Source organism: Saccoglossus kowalevskii, unplaced genomic scaffold (genome assembly GCF_978046115.1).
Source record: "Saccoglossus kowalevskii unplaced genomic scaffold, keSacKowa6.1 SCAFFOLD_68, whole genome shotgun sequence".
NCBI classification, from domain to species: Eukaryota; Metazoa; Hemichordata; class Enteropneusta; family Harrimaniidae; genus Saccoglossus; species Saccoglossus kowalevskii.
In genome coordinates this window covers 191973-210417 of record NW_028188628.1, presented here as the reverse complement: position 1 = coordinate 210417, position 18445 = coordinate 191973, and positions in this window count along the sequence as shown.

Here is an 18445-nt window from a genome sequence, read left to right as displayed (position 1 = left end):
TCATGTCTACGAACGTACGTTTTTTTTTATTTATTCAAATTACATTATTACGAAAATAAAAACAATTGATTACAGCTTACGAAAATACCCCTTGCCAACCCTCTGTGAAATATTGTTTTGCATCTCATTTGCATAATTTTGATCGTATCAAAATTCCACGCCATAATTTTGAAGAACATCATACATACTACAGATTAATCAAAGAATCATGAAAGTGCGACCAGTAGTTTTGGAGCAGTTGATTTATGAATATTTTTCATATTTTATATAAAATAGTCAGCAATGTTGCATTATGGGAAAGGGGGGAGGGCCTATATATGATACACATTGAATTGACATATATTGAGAACTATTGTATATACAAACATGGAACTAACGCTATATTGAAGACATTGGACAAGAGAATTGACCAAAATATTGGATGACCATATATGGTCATGCAACTCATTAAATATGCATGTCTCTAATATCTCAGGCACTACTGCAAGTACAAACATGGAACCAACGCTATATTGAAGACATTGGCCGAGAGAATTGACCAACATATTCGATGACCATATATGGTCATAGAACTCATTAAATATGCATGTCTATAATATCTCAGGCACTATTGCAAGTACAAACATGGAACCAATGCTATATTGAAAACATTGAACAAAAGAATTGATCAACATAGTGTATGACCATATATGGTCATAGAACTCATTAAATATGCGTGTCTCTAATATCTCAGGCATTATTGCAAGTACAAACATGGAACCAACGCTATATTGAAGACATTGGACAAAAGAATTGACCAACATATTCGATGACCATATATAGTCATAGAACTCATTAAATATGCATGTCTCTAATATCTCAGGCACTATTGCAAACACAAACATAGAACCAATGTTATATTGAAGACATTGGACAAAAGGATTGACCAACACATTCGATGACCATATATGGTCATAGAACTCATTTAATATGCATATCCATAATATCTCGAGCACTTTTAAAGATAGAGACATGTACCCAAACCTATACTGAAGGCATTGGACAAAAGAATTGACCAACATTTTAAATTACCATATATGGTCATAGAACTCATTAAATATGCAAGTCTCTAATATCTTAGGCACTGTTACAAGTAGGAACATTGAACCAATGCTATATTGAAGACATTGGACAAGAGAATTGACAAACATACCTGATGACTATATATGGTCATAGAACTCATTAAATATGCATGTCTCTAATATCTCAGGCACTATTGCAAACACAAACATGGAACCAATGTTATATTGAAGACATTGGACAAAAGAATTGACCAACATAGATGATGACCATATATGGTCATGGAACTCATTAAATATGCATGGCTATAATATCTCGGACACTATCACATATACAAACATGGAACCAACGTTAATTTGGAGGGCTATTGCAAACAGTCATACATGGCCATGCATTGCATGTGACTTGGCCATGTGCCATGGTCTTGAAAACCGGTGATTGCTGCTATGCAGCTATATTTATTATTATTATTATTCCGCCAGATTTTTCGCTAAGCGCCATTCGAACACCGTTGCACATATCTTAAAAATTTTTTCATATGTTTGTAAAGTTTGATGAGATCTAATGCATATCCTAAGATGACGCATATTGGTCACGTGGTACGGCGGCCATTTTGAATTTTAGGCAAAAAATAGCATGCTCATTTAAACACCTTTCTGAGGGTCTAGGAGCCTCAAACTTTCGCTTAAAAGAAGCATTGGCCCTAGAGCTACGTATTTCATGAAAAAAAAGTTGAACGGTCATGTGACTTTTTTTTTTAGAATTTTCTGAAATATTGTTTTGCATCTCATTTGCATAATTTTGATCGTATCGAAATTCCACGCCATAATTTTGAAGAACATCATACATACTACAGATTAATCAAAGAATCATGAAAGTGCGACCAGTAGTTTTTGAGCAGTTGATTTATGAATATTTTTCACATTTTATATAAAATAGTCAGCAATGTTGCATTGTGGGAAAGGGGGGAGGGCCCATATACGATACGCATTGAATTGACATATATTGAGAACTATTGCACATACAAACATGAAACTAACTCAATATTGAAGACATTGGACAAGAGAATTGACAAATATATTGGATGACCATATATGGTCATGCAACTCATTAAATATGCATGTCTCTAATATCTCAGGCACTATTGCAAGTACAAACATGGAACCAATGCTATATTGAAGACATTGAACAAAAGAATTGATCAACATAGTTGATGACCATATATGGTCATAGAACTCATTAAATATGCATGTCTCGAATATCTCAGGCACTATTGCAAATACAAACATGGAACTAACGCTGTATTGAAGATATTGGACAAGAAAATTGACCAAAACATTGGATGACCATATTTGGTCATAGAACTCATTAAATATACATGTCTTTAATATCTCAGGCATTATTGCAAGTACAAACATGGAACCAACGCTATATTGAAGACATAGGACGAAAGAATTTACAAACCTATTCGATGACCATATATGGTCATAGAACTGATTAAATATGCATATCCATATATTTCGAGCACTTTTAAAGATAGAGACATGTACCCAAATCTATATTGAAGACATTGGACAAGAGAATTGACCAACACATTCGATGACCATATATGGTCATAGAACTCATTAAATATGCATATCCATAATATCTCGAGCACTTTTAAAGATAGAGACATGTAGCCAAACCTATACTGAAAGCATTGGACAAAAGAATTGACCAACATTTTAAATGACCATATATGGTCATAGAACTCATTAAATATGCAAGTCTCTAATATATTAAGCACTGTTGCAAGTAGGAACATTGAACCAATGCTATATTGAAGACATTGGACAAGGGAATTGACAAAAATACCCAATGACTATATATGGTCATGGAACTCATTAAATATGCATGGCTATAATATCTCAGACACTATCACATATACAAACATGGAACCAACGTTAATTTTCAGGGCTATTGGAAACAGTCATACATGGCCATGCATTGCATGTGACTTGGCCATGTGCCATGGTCTTGAAAACCGGTGATTGCTGCTATGCAGCTATATTTATTATTATTATTATTAGGTTTTCAAGACACATGTCTTGGAAACCTATTGTAATCGTTATGTTTTTTATTATTATTCCGCCAGATTTTTTGCTAAGCGCCATTCGAACACCGTTGCACATATCTGGAAAATTTTTTCACATGTTTGTTAAGTATGATGAGATCTAGTGCATATCCTAAGATGATGCATATTGGTCACGTGGTACGGCGGCCATTTTGAATTTAAGGCGAAAAATGGCATGCTCATTTAAACACCTTTCTGAGGGTCTAGGAGTCTCAAACTTTCGCTTAAAAGAAGCATTGGCCCTAGAGCTACGTATTTAATGAAAAAAAAGTTGAACGGTCATGTGACTTTTTTTTCTAGAATTTTCTAAAATATTGTTTTGCATCTCATTTGCATAATTTTGATCGTATCAAAATTCCACGCCATAATTTTGAAGAACATCATACATACTACAGATTAATCAAAGAATCATGAAAGTGCGACCAGTAGTTTTGGAGCAGTTGATTTAAGAATATTTTTCACATTTTATATAAAATAGTCAGCAATGTTGCATTATGGGAAAGGGGGGAGGGCCCATATACGATACACATTGAATTGACATATATTGAGAACTATTGCACATACAAGAATGGAACTAACGCTATATTGAAGACATTGCACAAGAGAATTTACCAAAATATTGGATGACCATATATGGTCATGCAACTCATTAAATATGCATGTCTCTAATATCTCAGGCACTATTGCAAGTACAAACATGGAACTAACGTTGTATTGAAGACATTGGACAAGAAAATGTACCAAAACATTGGATGACCATATATTGTCATATAACTCATTAAATATACATGTCTTTCATATCTCAGGCACTATTGCAAGTACAAACATGGAACCAATGCTATATTGAAGACATTGAACAAAAGAATTGATCAACATAGTTGATGACCATATATGGTCATAGAACTCATTAAATATGTGTGTCTCTAATATCTCAGGCATTATTGCAAGTACAAACATGGAACCAACGCTATATTGAAGACAAAGGACGAGAGAATTGACCAAAATATTCGATAACCATATATGGTCATAGAACTCATTAAATATGCATATCTCTAATATCTCATGCACTATTGCAAGTACAAACATGGAACAAAAGCTATATTGAAGACATTGGACGAGAGAATTGACCAACATATTCGATGACCATATAAGGTCATAGAACTCATTAAATATGCTTGTCCCTAAAATCTCGGACACTATTGCAAGTATAGGCATGCAACCAACACTATATTGAAGACATTGGACAAGAGAATTGAGCAACATAGTAGATGACCATATATGGTATTAAATATGCATGTCTCTGATATCTTAGGCACTGTTGCAAGTAGGAACATGGAACCAGTGCTACATTGAAGACATTGAACAAGAGAATTGACAAACATACCTGATGACTATATATGGTCATGGAACTCATTAAATATGCATGGCTATAATATCTCGGACACTATCACATATACAAACGTGGAAACAACGTTAATTTTCAGGGCTATTGCAAACAGTTATACATGGCCATGCATTGCATGTGACTTGGCCATGAGCCATGGTCTTGAAAACCGGTCATTGCTGCTATGCAGCTATATTTATTATTATTATTATTCCGCCAGATTTTTCGCTAAGCGCCATTCGAACACCGTTGCACATATCTTGAAAATGTTTGAACATGTTTGTAAAGTCTGATGAGATCTAGTGCATATCCTAAGATGACGCATATTGGTCACGTGGTACGGCGGCCATTTTGAATTTAAGGCGAAAAATGGCATGCTCATTTAAACACCTTTCTGAGGGTCTAGGAGTCTCAAACTTTCGCTTAAAAGAAGCATTGACCCTAGAGCTACGTATTTCATGAAAAAAAAGTTGAACGGTCATGTGACTTTTTTTTCTAGAATTTTCTGAAATATTGTTTTGCATCTCATTTGCATAATTTTGATCGTATCAAAATTCCACGCCATAATTTTGAAGAACATCATACATACTACAGATTAATCAAAGAATCATGCAAGTGCGACCAGTAGTTTTGGAGCAGTTGATTTATGAATATTTTTCACATTTTATATAAAATAGTTAGCAATGTTACATTATGGGAAAGGGGGGAGGGCCCATATACGATATACATTGAATTGACATATATTGAGAACTATTGCAAGTACAAACATGGAACTAACGCTGTATTGAAGACATTGGACGAGAGAATTGACCAAAACATTGGATGACCATATATGGTCATAGAACTCATTAAATATGCATGTCTTTAATATCTCAGGCACTATTGCAAGTACAAACATGGAACCAATGCTATATTGAAGACATTGAACAAAAGAATTGATCAACATAGGTGATGACCATATATGGTCATAGAACTCATTAAATATGCGTGTCTCTAATATCTCAGGCATTATTGCAAGTACAAACATGGAACCAACGGTATATTGAAGACATTGGACAAGAAAATGTACCAAAACATTGGATGACCATATATGGTCATATAACTCATTAAATATACATGTCTTTCATATCTCAGGCACTATTGCAAGTACAAACATGGAACCAATGCTATATTGAAGACATTGAACAAAAGAATTGATCAACATAGTTGATGACCATATATGATCATAGAACTCATTAAATATGCATGTCTCTAATATCTCAGGCACTATTGCAAGTACAAACATAGTACCAACACTATATTGTAGATATTGAACAAGAGAATTGACCAACACAATCAATAACCATATATGGTCATAGAAATCATTAAATATGCTTGTCCCTAAAATCTCAGACACTATTGCAAGTATAGATATGCAACCAACACTATATTGAAGACATTGGACAAGAGAATTGAGCAACATAGTAGATGACCATATATGGTATTAAATATGCATGTCTCTGATATCTTAGGCACTGTTGCAAGTAGGAACATGGAACCAGTGCTACATTGAAGACATTGAACAAGAGAATTGACAAACATACCTGATGACTATATATGGTCATGGAACTCATTAAATATGCATGGCTATAATATCTCGGACACTATCACATATACAAACATGGGACCAACGTTAATTTTGAGGGCTATTGCAAACGGTTATACATGGCCATGCATTGCATGTGACTTGGCCATGTGCCATGGTCTTGAAAACCGGTCATTGCTGCTATGCAGCTATATTTATTAGGGTTTCGAGCCCATTTGGTCGAAACCCTATTGTAATTGTTCCGTTTATTATTATTATTATTATTATTATTATTATTCTTCCGCCTAAATTTTTGGTCACGCTTTATGTCAACGCCGTTGGACCGATCAATTCAATACTTGCCACAACAGTAAAGCTATATGAGATCTGGTGCATATCCTAAGTTCAGACACGTAGGTCACATGACCAGGCCGCCATCTTGGATTAAAGGCGAAATTTTCAATGCCGAATTGCGCACCTTTCTGAGGGTCTGAGTGCTCCAATTTTTTTATGATAGTAGCAGTGCGACAAGGGCTACAAATCTCATCAAAAAAAACTTTAGCGGTCACGTGACTTTTTTTTTAAGAATTTTTTTAAATTTTGTTTTGCATCTCATTTGCATAATTTTCGACAAATCAACTAACCCTGAATAACTTTGAAAGATCATATGACATAGTATTTAATTCCAAAATATGGAAGTCCAGGCGAAAAGCCGTTTTTTATAAGAAGATTTTAGAATGTTTTTTCATATTTTTTTGTTCTTTTATATGGTCACGTGACCTCATTTTATAGACATAATTGCAATATCTCAAGCACTGTTACAGATAGGAACATGCAACCAGTGCAATATTGAAGTGATGGTACATGAAATTCTACTAACAAACAAGATGACCATATATGGTCATGTGATCTCATTAAATATGCATAAATGTAATATATCAAGCACTGTTACAGATAGGGACATGCAACCTGTGCATTATCGAAGCTATAAGACACGAGATGTGACTAACTAATGTGATGACCATATATGGTCATGTGACTTCATCAAATATACATAAATGTAATAACTCAAGCACAGTTACAGACAGGAACATGCAACCAGTGCAATATTGAAGTGATGGTACATGAAATTTTACTAACAAACAAGATGACCATATATGGTCATGTGACCTCATTGAATATGTATAAATGTAATATATCAAGCACTGCAAGAGTTAGGGACATGCAACCTGTGCAATATCGAAGGTATGGGTCAAGAGATGTGGCTAACTAATGTGATGACCATATATGGTCATGTGACTTCATTAAATATGCATAATTGAATTATCTCAAGCACTGTTACAGATATGAACATGCAACCTGTGCAAAATCGAAGCTGTGGGACATGAGATGTGAGTAACTAATGTGATGACCGTATATGGTCATGTGACGTCACTAAATATGCATAATTGTAATATCTCAAGCAGAATCACAGATAGAGATATGCAACCTATGCAATATCGAAGCTATGAGACAAGAGATGTGGCTAACTAATGTGATGACCATATATGGTCATGTAATTTCATCAAATATGCATAAATGTAATAACTCAAGCACTGGTACAGATAGGAACATGCAAACAGTGCAATATTGAAGCTATTGCACAACAGAAGTGACTAACACATCCGATGACCATATATGGTCATGTGACCTCATCAAATACGCATAAATGTTATATCTCAAGCACTGTTACAGATAGGAACATGCAACCAGTGCAATATTGAAGCTATTGCACAACAGAAGTGACTAACATATCCGATGACCATCTATGGTCATGTGACCTCATCAAATAAGCATAAATGTAATAAATCAAGCACTATTACAGACGGGAACATGCAATCTGTTCAATATCGAATCTATGGAACAAGAGATGTGACTAACTAATGTGATGACCATATATGGTCATGTGACCTCATCAAATATGCACAAATGTTATATCTCAAGCACTGTTACAGATAGGAACATGCAACCAATGCAACATTGAAGATATTGCACAACTGAGCTGAAAAAAAACATCCGATGACCGTATATGGTCATAGGACATTATTAAATATGCAAGATTGTAATACCTTAAGCACTGTTACAGACAGGAACATGTAACATGTTTAGTATGAAGGCCGTGCAATTTCCTTTAATATATTATTGTCAATGATGCTGATTTTGGAACGCTGCTAATATGTCAGTGGGCTCGAAACCCGACATTGCTGCAACGCAGCTATATTTATTAGGGTTTCGAGCCCATTTGGTCGAAACCCTTTTGTAATTGTTCCGTTTATTATTATTATTATTATTATTATTATTATTATTCTTCCGCCTAAATTTTTGGTCACGCTTTATGTCAACACCGTTGGACCGATCAGTTCCATACTTGCCACAATGGTAAAGCTGTATGAGATCTGGTGCATATCCTAAGTTCAGACACATAGGTCACATGACCAGGCCGCCATCTTGGATTAAAGGCGAAATTTTCAATGCCGTATTGCGCACCTTTCTGAGGGTCTGAGTGCTCCAATTTTTTTATGATAGTAGCAGTGCGACAAGGGCTACAAATTTCATCAAAAAAAACTTTAGCGGTCACGTGACTTTTTTTTTAGAATTTTTTTAAATTTTGTTTTGCATCTCATTTGCATAATTTTCGACAAATCAACTAACCTTGAATAACTTTGAAAGATCATATGACATAGTATTTAATTCCAAAATATGGAAGTCCAGGCGAAAAGCCGTTTTTTATAAGAAGATTTTAGAATGTTTTTTCATATTTTTTGTTCTTTTATATGGTCACGTGACCTCATTTTATAGACATAATTGCAATATCTCAAGCACTGTTACAGATAGGAACATGCAACCAGTGCAATATTGAAGTGATGGTACATGAAATTCTACTAACAAACAAGATGACCATATATGGTCATGTGATCTCATTAAATATGCATGAATGTAATATATCAAGCACTGTTACAGATAGGGACATGCAACCTGTGCAATATCGAAGCTATAAGACACGAGATGTGACTAACTAATGTGATGACCATATATGGTCATGTGACTTCATCAAATATGCATAAATGTAATAACTCAAGCACAGTTACAGACGGGAACATGCAACCAGTGCAATATTGAAGTGATGGTACATGAAATTTTACTAACAAACAAGATGACCATATATGGTCATGTGACCTCATTGAATATGCATAAATGTAATATATCAAGCACTGCAAGAGTTAGGGACATGCAACCTGTGCAATATCGAAGCTGTGGGACATGAGATGTGAGTAACTAATGTGATGACCGTATATGGTCATGTGACGTCATTAAATATGCATAATTGTAATATCTCAAGCAGAATCACAGATAGAGACATGCAACCTATGCAATATCGAAGCTATGAGACAAGAGATGTGGCTAACTAATGCGATGACCATATATGGTCATGTGACCTCATCAAATATGCATAAATGTTATATCTCAAGCACTGTTACAGATAGGAACATGCAACCAGTGCAATATTGAAGCTATTGCACAACAGAAGTCACTAACATATCCGATGACCATATATGGTCATGTGACATCATTAAATATGCAAGATTGTAATACCTTAAGCACTGTTACAGACAGGAACATGTAACATGTTTAGTATGAAGGTCATGCAAATCCTTTAATATATTCTTGTCGATGATGCTGGTTTTGGAACGCTGCTAATAAGTCAGTGGGCTCGAAACCCGACATTGCTGCAACGCAGCTATATTTAGGTTTTCAAGACACATGTCTTGGAAACCTTTTGTAATTGTTATGTTTTTTATTATTATTATTATTATTCCGCCAGATTTTTCGCTAAGCGCCATTCGAACACCGTTGCACATATCTGGAAATTTTTTTCACATGTTTGTTAAGTTTGATGAGATCTAGTGCATATCCTAAGATGACGCATATTGGTCACGTGGTACGGCGGCCATTTTGAATTTTAGGCAAAAAATGGCATGCTCATTTAAACACCTTTCTGAGGGTCTAGGAGTCTCAAACTTTCGCTTAAAAGAAGCGTTGGCCATAGAGCTACGTATTTCATGAAAAAAAAGTTGAACGGTCATGTGACTTTTTTTTCTAGAATTTTCTAAAATATTGTTTTGCATCTCATTTGCTTAATTTTGATCGTATCAAAATTCCACGCCATAATTTTGAAGAACATCATACATACTACAGATTAATCAAAGAATCATGCAAGTGCGACCAGTAGTTTTGGAGCAGTTGATTTATGAATATTTTTCACATTTTATATTAAATAGTCAGCAATGTTGCATTATGGGAAAGGGGGGAGGGCCCATATACGATACACATTGAATTGACATATATTGAGAACTATTGCACATACAAACATGGAACTAACGCTATATTGAAGACATTGGACAAGAGAATTGACCAAAATATTGGATGACCATATATGGTCATGCAACTCATTAAATATGCATGTCTCTAATATCTCAGGCACTATTGCAAGTACAAACATGCAACCAATGCTATATTGAAGATATTGGACAAAAGAATTGACCAACATAGTTGATGACCATATATGGTCATATAACTCATTAAATATGCATATCCATAATATCTCGGTCACTTTTAAAGATATAGACATGTACCCAAACTTATATTGAAGACATTGGACAAGAGAATTGACCATCACATTCGATGACCATATATGGTCATAGAACTCATTAAATATGCATGTCTCTAATATCTCAGGCACTTTTGCAAACACAAACATGGACCCAATGTTATATTGAAGACATTTCACAAAAGGATTGACCAACACATTCGATGACCATATATGGTCATAGAACTCATTAAATATGCATATCCATAATATCTCGAGCACTTTTTAAGATAGAGACATGTACCCAAACCTATTCTGAATGCATTGGACAAAAGAATTGACCAACATTTTAAATGCCCATATATGGTCATAGAACTCATTAAATATGCAAGTCTCTAATATCTTAGGCACTGTTGCGAGTAGGAACATTGAACCAAAGCTATATTGAAGACATTGGACAAGAGAATTGACAAACATACCCGATGACTATATATGGTCATGGAACTCATTAAATATGCATGGCTATAATATCTCGGACACTATCACATATACAAACAATTAAACGTTAATTTTGAGGGCTATTGCAAACAGTCATACATGGCCATGCATTGCATGTGACTTGGCCATGTGCCATGGTCTTGAAAACCGATGATTGCTGCTATGCAGCTATATTTAGGGTTTCGAGCCCTATTGTAATTGTTCCGTTTATTATTATTATTATTATTATTATTATTATTATTCTTCCGCCTAAATTTTTGGTCACGCTTTATGTCAACACCGTTGGACCGATCAGTTCCATACTTGCCACAATGGTAAAGCTGTATGAGATCTGGTGCATATCCTAAGTTCAGACACATAGGTCACATGACCAGGCCGCCATCTTGGATTAAAGGCGAAATTTTCAATGCCGAATTGCGCACCTTTCTGAGGGTCTGAGTGCTCCAATTTTTTTATGATAGTAGCAGTGCGACAAGGGCTACAAATTTCATCAAAAAAAACTTTAGCGGTCACGTGACTTTTTTTTTTAGAATTTTTTTAAATTTTGTTTTGCATCTCATTTGCATAATTTTCGACAAATCAACTAACCCTGAATAACTTTGAAAGATCATATGACATAGTATTTAATTCCAAAATATGGAAGTCCAGGCGAAAAGCCGTTTTTTATAAGAAGATTTTAGAATGTTTTTTCATATTTTTTTGTTCTTTTATATGGTCACGTGACCTCATTTTATAGACATAATTGCAATATCTTAAGCACTGTTACAGTTAGGAACATGCAACCAGTGCAATATTGAAGTGATGGTACATGAAATTCTACTAACAAACAAGATGACCATATATGGTCATGTGATCTCATTAAATATGCATAAATGTAATATATCAAGCACTGTTACAGATAGGGACATGCAACCTGTGCAATATCGAAGCTATAAGACACGAGATGTTACTAACTAATGTGATGACCATATATGGTCATGTGACTTCATCAAATATGCATAAATGTAATAACTCAAGCACAGTTACAGACGGGAACATGCAACCAGTGCAATATTGAAGTGATGGTACATGAAATTTTACTAACAAACAAGATGCCCATATATGGTCATGTGACCTCATTGAATATGCATAAATGTAATATATCAAGCACTGCAAGAGTTAGGGACATGCAACCTGTGCAATATCGAAGGTATGGGTCAAGAGATGTGACTAACTAATGTGATGACCATATATGGTCATGTGACTTCATTAAATATGCATAATTGAATTATCTCAAGCACTGTTACAGACATGAACATGCAACCTGTGCAAAATCGAAGCTGTGGGACATGAGATGTGAGTAACTAATGTGATGACCGTATATGGTCATGTGACGTCATTAAATATGCATAATTGTAATATCTCAAGCAGAATCACAGATAGTGACATGCAACCTATGCAATATCGAAGCTGTGAGACAAGAGATGTGGCTAACTAATGTGATGACCATATATGGTCATGTAATTTCATCAAATATGCATAAATGTAATAACTCAAGCACTGTTACAGATAGGAACATGCAACCAGTGCAATATTGAAGCTATTGCACAACAGAAGTGACTAACATAACCGATGACCATATATGGTCATGTGACCTCATCAAATAAGCATAAATGTAATAACTCAAGCACTATTACAGACGGGAACATGCAACCTGTGCAATATCGAATCTATGGAACAAGAGATGTGACTAACTAATGTGATGACCATATATGGTAATGTGACCTCATCAAATATGCATAAATGTTATATTTGAAACACAGTAACAGATAGAAACACACAACCTGTGCAATATCGAAGCTATGAGACAAGATATGTGACTAACACATCTGATGCCCATACACGGTCATGTGACATCATTAAATATTCATAAATGTAATAACTCAAGCACTGTTACAGACGGGAACATGCAACCTGTGCAATATCGAATCTATGGAACAAGAGATGTGACTAACTAATGTGATGACCACATATGGTCATGTGACCTCATCAAATATGCATAAATGTTATATCTCAAGCACTGTTACAGATAGGAAAATGCAACCAATGCAATATTGAAGTTATTGCACAACAGAGCTGACAAAAACATCCGATGACCATATATGGTCATGGGACATCATTAAATATGCAAGATTGTAATACATTAAGCACTGTTACAGACAGGAACATGCAACATGTTTAGTATGAAGGCCATGCAATTTCCTTTAATATATTATTGTCAATGATGCTGATTTTGGAACGCTGCTAATAAGTCAGTGGGCTCGAAACCCGACATTGCTGCAACGCAGCTATATTTATTATTATTATTCTTCCGCCTAAATTTTTGGTCACGCTTTATGTCAACGCCGTTGGACCGATCAATTCAATACTTGCCACAATGGTAAAGCTGGATGAGATCTGGTGCATATCCTAAGTTCTGACACATAGGTCACATGACCAGGCCGCCATCTTGGATTAAAGGCGAAATTTTCAATGCCGAATTGCACACCTTTCTGAGGGTCTGAGTGGTCCAATTTTTTTATGATAGTAGCAGTGCGACAAGGGCTACAAATTTCATCAAAAAAAACTTTAGCGGTCACGTGACTTTTTTTTTTAGAATTTTTTGAAATTTTGTTTTGCATCTCATTTGCACAATTTTCGACAAATCAACTAACCCTGAATAACTTTGAAAGATCATATGACATATTATTTAATTCCAAAATATGGAATCCAGGCGATAAGCCGTTTTTTATAAGAAGATTTTAGAATGTTTTTTCATATTTTTTTGTTCTTTTATATGGTCATGTGACCTCATTTTATAGACATAATTGCAATATCTCATGCACTGTTACAGATAGGAACATGCAACCAGTGCAATATTGAAGTGATGGTACATGAAATTCTACTAACAAACAAGATGACCATATATGGTCATGTGATCTCATTAAATATGCATGAATGTAATATATCAAGCACTGTTACAGATAGGGACATGCAACCTGTGCAATATCGAAGCTATAAGACACGAGATGTGACTAACTAATGTGATGACCATATATGGTCATGTGACTTCATCAAATATACATAAATGTAATAACTCAAGCACAGTTACAGACAGGAACATGCAACCAGTGCAATATTGAAGTGATGGTACATGAAATTTTACTAACAAACAAGATGACCATATATGGTCATGTGACCTCATTGAATATGCATAAATGTAATATATCAAGCACTGCAAGAGTTAGGGACATGCAACCTGTGCAATATCGAAGCTGTGGGACATGAGATGTGAGTAACTAATGTGATGACCATATATGGTCATGTGACTTCATTAAATATGCATAATTGAATTATCTCAAGCACTGTTACAGACATGAACATGCAACCTGTGCAAAATCGAAGCTGTGGGACATGAGATGTGAGTAACTAATGTGATGACCGTATATGGTCATGTGACGTAATTAAATATGCATAATTGTAATATCTCAAGCAGAATCACAGATAGAGACATGCAACCTATGCAATATCGAAGCTATGAGACAAGAGATGTGGCTAACTAATGTGATGACCATATATGGTCATGTAATTTCATCAAATATGCATAAATGTAATAACTCAAGCACTGTTACAGATAGGAACATGCAACCTATGCAATATCGAATCTATGGAACAAGAGATGTGACTAACTAATGTGATGACCATATATGGTCATGTGACCTCATCAAATATGCATAAATGTTATATTTGAAACACAGTAACAGATAGAAACACACAACCTGTGCAATATCGAAGCTATGAGACAAGATATGTGACTAACACATCTGATGCCCATACACGGTCATGTGACATCATTAAATATGCATAAATGTAATAACTCAAGCACTGTTACAGACGGGAACATGCAACCTGTGCAATATCGAATCTATGGAACAAGAGATGTGACTAACTAATGTGATGACCACATATGGTCATGTGACCTCATCAAATATGCATAAATATTATATCTCAAGCACTATTACAGATAGGAAAATGCAACCAATGCAATATTGAAGTTATTGCACAACAGAGCTGACAAAAACATCCGATGACCATATATGGTCATGGGACATCATTAAATATGCAAGATTGTAATACATTAAGCACTGTTACAGACAGGAACATGCAAAATGTTTAGTATGAAGGCCATGCAATTTCCTTTAATATATTATTGTCAATGATGCTGATTTTGGAACGCTGCTAATAAGTCAGTGGGCTCGAAACCCGACATTGCTGCAACGCAGCTATATTTAGGGTTTCGAGCCCATTTGGTCGAAACCCTATTGAAATTGTTCCGTTTATTATTATTATTATGATTCCGCCTAAATTTTTGGTCACGCTTTATGTCAATGCCGTTGGACCGATCAATTCAATACTTGCCACAATGGTAAAGCTATATGAGATCTGGTGCATATCCTAAGTTCAGACACATAGGTCACATGACCAGGCCGCCACCTTGGATTAAAGGCGAAATTTTCAATGCCGAATTGCGCACCTTTCTGAGGGTCTGAGTGCTCCAATTTTTTTATGATAGTAGCAGTGCGACAAGGGCTACAAATTTCATCAAAAAAAACTTTAGCGGTCACGTGACTTTTTTTTTTTAGAATTTTTTTAAATTTTGTTTTGCATCTCATTTGCATAATTTTCGACAAATCAACTAACCCTGAATAACTTTGAAAGATCATATGACATAATATTTAATTCCCAAATATTGAGTCCAGGCGATAAGCCGTTTTTTATAAGAAGATTTTAGAATGTTTTTCCATATTTTTTTGTTCTTTAACATGGTCACGTGACCTCATTTTTTAGACATAATTGCAATATCTCAAGCACTGTTACAGATAGGAACATGCAACCAGTGCAATATTGAAGTGATGGTACATGAAATTCTACTAACAAACAAGATGGCCATATATGGTCATGTGATCTCATTAAATATGCATAAATGTAATATATCAAGCACTGTTACAGATAGGGACATGCAACCTGTGCAATATCGAAGCTATAAGACACGAGATGTGACTAACTAATGTGATGACCATATATGGTCATGTGACTTCATCAAATATGCATAAATGTAATAACTCAAGCACAGTTACAGACGGGAACATGCAACCAGTGCAATATTGAAGTGATGGAACATGAAATTTTACTAACAAACAAGATGACTATATATGGTCATGTGACCTCATTGAATATGCATAAATGTAATATATCAAGCACTGCAAGAGTTAGTTACATGCAACCTGTGCAATATCGGAGGTATGGGTCAAGAGATGTGACTAACTAATGTGATGACCATATATGGTCATGTGACTTCATTAAATATGCATAATTGAATTATCTCAAGCACTGTTACAGATAGAAACATGCAACCTGTGCAAAATCGAAGCTATGGGACATGAGATGATAGTAACTAATGTGATGACCGTATATGGTCATGTGCCGTCATTAAATATGCATAATTGTAATATCTCAAGCAGAATCACAGATAGAGACATGCAACTTATGCAATATCGAAGCTATGTGACAAGAGATATGACTAACTAATGTGATGACCATATATGGTCATGTAACTTCATCAAATATGCATAAATGTAATAACTCAAGCACTGTTACAGATAGGAACATGCAACCAGTGCAATATTGAAGCTATTGCACAACAGAAGTGACTAACACATCCGATGACCATATATGGTCATGTGACCTCATCAAATATGCATAAATGTTATATCTCAAGCACTGTTACAGATAGGAACATGCAACCAGTGCAATATTGAAGCTATTGCACAACAGAAGTGACTAACATATCCGTTGACCATATATGGTCATGTGACCTCATCAAATAAGCATAAATGTAATAACTCAAGCACTATTACAGACGGGAATATGCAACCTGTGCAATATCGAATCTATGGAACAAGCGATGTGACTAACTAATGTGATGACCATATATGGTCAGGTGACCTCATCAAATATGCCCAAATGTTATATCTCAAGCACTGTTACAGATAGGAACATGCAACCAATGCAATATTGAAGTTATTGCACAACAGAGCTGAAAAAAACATCCGATGACCGTATATGGTCATGGGACATTATTAAATATGCAAGATTGTAATATGTTAAGCATTGTTACAGACAGGAACATGTAACATGTTTAGTATGAAGGCCATGCAATTTCCTTTAATATATTATTGTCAATGATGCTGATTTTGGAACGCTGCTAATATGTCAGTGGGCTCGAAACCCGACATTGCTGCAACGCAGCTATATTTAGGGTTTCGAGCCCATTTGGTCGAAACCCTATTGAAATTGTTCCGTTTATTATTATTATTATTATTCTTCCGCCGTTTTTCGGTCACACTTTATGTCAACGCTGTTGGACCGATCAGCTCAGTACTTGCCACAATGGTAAAGCTGGATGAGATGTAGTGCATAGCCTAAGTTCAGACACATAGGTCACATGGCCAGGCCGCCATCTTGAAATAAAGGCGAAATATTCAATGCCAAATTGCGCAGCTTTCTGAGGGTCTGAGTGTTCTAATTTTTTTATAATAGCAGCAGTGGGTCAAGTGCTACAAGTTTCATCAAAAAAATCTTTAGCGGTCACGTGACTTTTTTTTTAAGAATTTTTTTAAATTTTGTTTTGCATCTCATTTGCATAATTTTTGACAAATCAACTAACCCTGAATACATTTTAAAGATCATATGACATAGTATTTAATTCCAAAATATTGAGTCCAGGCGATAAGCCGTTTTTTATAAGAAGATTTTAGAATGTTTTTTCATATTTTTTTGTTCTTTTATATGGTCACGTGACCTCATTGTATACACATAATTGCAATATCTCAAGCACTGTTGCAGATAGGAACATGCAACCAGTGCAATATTGAAGTGATGGTACATGAAATTCTACTAACAAACAAGATGACCATATATGGTCATGTGATCTCATTAAATATGCATAAATGGAATATATCAAGCACTGTTACAGATAGGGACATGCAAACTGTGCAATATCGAAGCTATAAGACACGCGATGTGACTAACTAATGTGATGACCATATATGGTCATGTGACTTCATCAAATATGCATAAATGTAATAACTCAAGCACAGTTACAGACGGGAACATGCAACC